The sequence below is a fragment of the Vigna radiata genome, chromosome 7 (genome assembly GCF_000741045.1).
Source record: "Vigna radiata var. radiata cultivar VC1973A chromosome 7, Vradiata_ver6, whole genome shotgun sequence".
Lineage (NCBI taxonomy): Eukaryota > Viridiplantae > Streptophyta > Magnoliopsida > Fabales > Fabaceae > Vigna > Vigna radiata.
Genome location: NC_028357.1, coordinates 17,218,968 through 17,224,486, shown reverse-complemented (window position 1 = coordinate 17,224,486; position 5,519 = coordinate 17,218,968).

Genomic DNA, 5,519 nt, shown 5'->3' with positions numbered 1-5,519 from the left:
TCTAAAGGTCATTTTCCTGACCTTCAGTTTTTCAAGGTCATTTTCCTGACCTTCCTCGAACGGTCCTCCTTATACCTCCCGTTCAAGTCATTTTTAACTTGACTCTTCCTTCCCGATGAAGTAAGAATATCATTTTCCTGATATTCCTTACGTTAAATAAAATCAAAGATAACTGAAAAATTTTATTTCATTCATACTTCTCGAACTACAAATTTATTAGATCAATCAACTAAAATAAAATTTTAAATGCGATATGTTCCATGTATTGGCGATCGGCTTTCCGTCCAGGCATTCCAACCGGTATGCTCCGTTGTTCAAACTTTCTCGAACCCTGAACGGTCCCTCCCAGTTTGCTGCCAGCTTTCCATGACTTCCTTCTTTCCTGGCTATGCCTACTTTCCTCCAAACCAAATCTCCTTCAAACAATTGCCTTGGTTTTACCTTCGTATTGTACCTTCGGGCCACTAATCTCTTCTGTGCTTCGACCCGAACGGCTGCTGCCTCTCGCCTCTCCTGAAGGACATCTAAATTTGCTCTCAATCCCTCGTCATTGGAAGTCGCCTCCCCCATATTCCTTCGCAAAGTAGTCTCTCCGAACTCTACAGGTAACATCGCATCTGTCCCATACGTTAGATTAAAGGGCGATTCCCCCGTTGCTCCGTGCGGCGAGCAACGATATCCCCAAAGTACTTGAGGTAATTCCTCCACCCATGCGCCTTTTGCCTCTCCTAACCTTTTCTTTAACTCGTTAACTATAATTTTGTTCATGGCTTCTGCCTGTCCGTTCGTCTGCGGATGTTCGACAGAACTAGTGATTGGGGTTATTCCCCACTCCCTGTAGAAGGCTACCAACTTCTTGTCAACAAACTGCCGCCCGTTATCTGTCACTATTGCCTTAGGCAGACCAAAACGGCAAATAATCTTCCACACAAACTTCTGAACCTGAGATGAAGTAATCTTTGCCAAAGGTTCGGCTTCTACCCACTTAGTAAAGTAATCAACTGCTACAAGTAAAAATTTCATCTGTGCCCTACCGGTCGGGAATGGCCCGACAATGTCCATTCCCCATTGTGCAAATGGCCATGGGGAGACAATACCCTGCAACTCAGCAGCCGGTTCATGAATTATACCCCCGTGCTTCTGGCAGGCCTTACACCGACGGGTAAATGCCATGCAGTCTTTTTCCAAAGAGGGCCAGAAAAATCCCGCCCGCAAAATCCTCGCCCGAAGGGCCTTTCCTCCAGTATGTCTTCCACACACTCCCTCGTGCATCTCCCTCATTACATACTCCGCTTCGCTTTCCTCCAAGCATTTGAGCAAGGGTGTGACGTAACCCCTCCGATAAAGGTCGTCCCCTACCATACAATACCTAGTGATCTTCTTAGCATCGTTCGGGTCGAGCGTCCCTCCCTTGCTTTACTTATGTATCATCCCGATAACCTTACTCTTCCAGCTTTGGTCTTGCCCCCCATTAACTACGCAGAAACTCTCTATTGTTGGTTGAACCACCACCTGTCTAATGACAGTCGACAACCCCCCCTTCGCAGTCCCGCTCGCCAATTTTGCCAACCTGTCCGCTCTTTCATTCTCCGATCGGGGTACGTATAGCAGTCGGAAATTCGCAAACGCTGCCTCCAATCTTTTTACCTTATTAAAATATTGCAAAAGTTGGTCATCCTTCACCTGGAATGTACCCTTAACCTGTCCTTCTACCAGCTGTGAGTCAGTTCGGCACTCCAAACAACTTACTCCCAAATCCTTGGCTAACTCCAACCCTGCTATTAAGGCTTCGTATTCCGCCTGATTGTTACTCACCTTAAATTGGAAGATCAATGATTGTTCCACCAGGATGCCGTTCGGGCCTTCTAATACCACCCCTGCGCCTCCGCCACGCTTATTGGAAGATCCATCAACCGACAACTGCCACCAGTGTACCTCCGGCTCACTCGTCAATTCTCCCGCAAAATCCGCCAAATGTTGTCCCCTAATGGATCCTCTCGGCTCAAATTTCAGCCCATACTCTGACAATTCCACCGACCAGCTCGTCATTCGTCCCGCTAAGTCCGGCTTTCGTAGTATCTTAGCGATTGGGTAATCCGTTCGGACCACCACTTGATGCCCTTGGAAGTAAGGCCTAAGACGCCGAGCGGCATATACCAACGCCAGGGCTACTTTTTCCAACCATTGATATCTCTTTTCAGCTTCCTTGAGACTTCTACTAACAAAGTAGATCAATTTGAACTGGGGAGTTTCTTGGACTAGCGCAGCACTTACAGCCTCTTCTGTTGTCGCTAAAAAGACCTGCAAATCATGACCCACATCCGGACGGCCCATCACAGGTGGTTGCGTAAGGATCGCCTTCACCTCCCTAAAGGCCTCTTCACTCCGCTCATCCCAACATTCTTTAGACGCCTTCTTCAATGCTTTCAATATTGGCTTTATGCGCTCTGCTAAATGTGGAATAAACCGAGATAAAGAGGTTAAACGTCCCACCAACCTCTGAACCTCCTTAACCGTTCGGGGACTTCTCATCTCCAGGATCGCCCTGCATTTATCGGGATTGGCCTCGATACCTCGCGATGTCAACATGAATCCCAAAAACTTCCCAGCTCGAACCCCAAAAGTACACTTAACTAGATTTAGACGCATCTCGTACTTCCTTATTTGCTCAAAGACCTCCGCTAAATCCTTCAAATGTTCCTCTACCGACCGACTCCTTACGACCATATCGTCTACATACACCTCCATACACCTCCCTATTTGTTGTTGAAAAACCTTGTCCATGAGCCTCTGATAGGTAGCCCCCGCATTCTTCAAGCCAAAAGGCATTACCTCATAACAAAAAGTTCCCCGCTCGGTGATGAATGCAGTCTTCTCACAATCCGGTCGGTACATGGGTATTTGGTTGTACCCCGAATACGCATCCAGGAAACTCATCACTTCGTAACCAGACACCCCGTCCACTAGTGCATCAATATTCGGTAATGGATAAGTGTCCTTCGGGCAAGCTTTATTCAAATCTGTAAAGTCCGTACACATTCTCCATTTGCCGTTGGACTTCTTTACCATTACGACATTAGCCAACCAAGTTGTATATCTCACCTCTCTTATAAATCCAGCCTCTATTAATTTCGCTACTTCTTCATCCGCTGCCCTTCTTTTCTCCATCCCTAATCGTCTTTTCTTCTGTGATACCGGTCGGGCGTCCCGGAATATAGACAGCTTATGAGAAATAACGTTCGGGTGGATTCCCGGCATATCCGATGCTGTCCATGCGAACAAGTCTTTGTGCTGGATAAGCAAATGTCCCAACTGCTGTAGCTCGTCCTGCCCTAGTTCCCTCCCTACCATTGCTGCCCGATCCTCTCCTTCCAATGGAAAAGCTTGAATTTCCCCCATAGGTTCCACCCGATCCTCTGTATCCTCTCTGGGGTCCAACTCCGCCATAGCGACTTCAGATCGTGACTCAACCGATCGGTGCCCAGGTGGCTTTACCTTTAAACCTGCCACGTAACATTCCCTTGCCACTTTTTGATCAGCTCTAACCACCCAAATCGTCCCGTCATCCGCAGGATACTTCATTGTTAAGTGAGGGGTTGATACGATTGCCCCAAAAGCATTCAGACAAGGCCGTCCCAGCAACACATTATACGAAGTTTCAGCCTCTACTAATAAGAACCGCACCCTCATCTCCTTAGCCTGCACATCCGCTCCCAAGCATACCTTTAAGTCCACATACCCCCTTGTATCTACTCGTTCCCCTGCGAACCCCAGAATCTGCTCACCGAACGGCATTATGGACCCATCAGGTATGTCCATCTGCTGGAAAGTTTTCCAATATAAAATATTAGCCGAACTTCCTTGGTCGACTAGCACTTTACCCACACTATACCGAGCGATAATGGCTGTTATCACCATGGGATCATCCTGATTAGGATCAGGTGCATGGAAATCTTCATCCGAAAACACAATTTTGGGCATAGTTCTTCGCGCCACACCTACTCCATTAACGTTGTGCAAGTTCCTCAGATGCCTCTTCCGGGCAGCCGAAGAGGGACCTCCTCCTGCAAAGCCTCCTGAAATCGTATTGATAACCCCTCTCAGCGGCTTCTCATTACCCCTATCATCCTCTCGCCGTTCGGTAACCTCTGGCTCTCTCCGGACGGTCGGTTGACGATTTCCCTGACTTCCATGACGTCCGCTAGAACGAGGATTCGCTCTCTAAACAAACTCTCTCAAGTGTCCCGCCTGCACCAAGCTTTCCAATTTATCTTTAAGTGTGACACAATCTTCAGTAGAATGTCCCATGTTTTGGTGATACCGGCAGTGTTTGCTTTCATCAGCTCCCCTAGGCGTAGGGGACCGTGCAACTGATAACAAATTGGCCCTCAAAGCCTCCTCCAACACCCTTACGCGTGGCGCGCTTAAAGGGGTATGATGTACATACTGTTGAACCCTCTGCACCTCTGCCCCTCGTTTTATTATCATCCTATGCTCCCCTCCTCCTGGTCGTTTTTCGCCTCTTCTATCACGCCCCGACCTTTCTCTTGACACCCCTTCATCGCCCTGATAACTTCTGTAAGACCTTCCCTCTTCCACTCGTATAAACCCGGCCAACTTATGCTGCAACTCAGCCATAGATTGGGGTTCCTCCTCGTACAGATAATCTACAAAGGGTCCTGGTCTTAGTGCCGTTGTGAGAGCACTCACTATCAGCCGTTGGTCTACATTCCTCACTTGCCGAGCCGTTCGGTTGAAACGTTCCATGAACCCCTTCAGCGTCTCTTCACGCCCCTGTTTCATCCTCACGAGGGCGGTGTAGGTCAATCCTCTCGAGCGGTTTGAGGCATATTGTTGGCTAAATAAATGCCTCAAAGTAGCAAATCCATCGATACTCCGTGATGGCAATGAATGAAACCAATCCAAAGCTTCATCCTCTAAAGATAAGGAGAACACCCTACACCAAACTAGCTCATTAGATGAATAAACTGCCATGGCATCCACGAACGACCGGAGGTGTTTCATTGGATCCGATGTCCCTCCATACTTCTCGATCCATGGGAAGACCTTATTCTCAGGCATTACTGCCCCCATTACATTATTAGTGAATGGATGCAATCCCTCCGCCTGAACGAGATAGTTCCCCTCCCCCAAATTTTCCTCAAATAGCTGATTCTGTCCCACCAGCTCCCTCTGCCCCTCCAGATTCTCTTGGTCACGTCCTACATTTTCTTCCCCTCCACCTCTTCCCCTCCCCCGACCGTCTCTTCCTCTCCCTCTCCCGTTCAGTCCCTCCCCTCTTCCAACACCTCTTCCGTTTAGCCCATCTCCCCGACCATTCCCTCTCCCTTGGCCCCTTCCCCCAATTCCCGCTCCCTCACCTCCCACCACCTCCTCCACCGAAGGCTGTCGGCTTGCTTCCTCATCCCCAGAATGGATTGTCTGGACATTCACTGACTGTACCGATGGTCCTCCCACCGCATTTTCTCGTTCTGCTCGCAGAGCGGCTATCTCCGCCC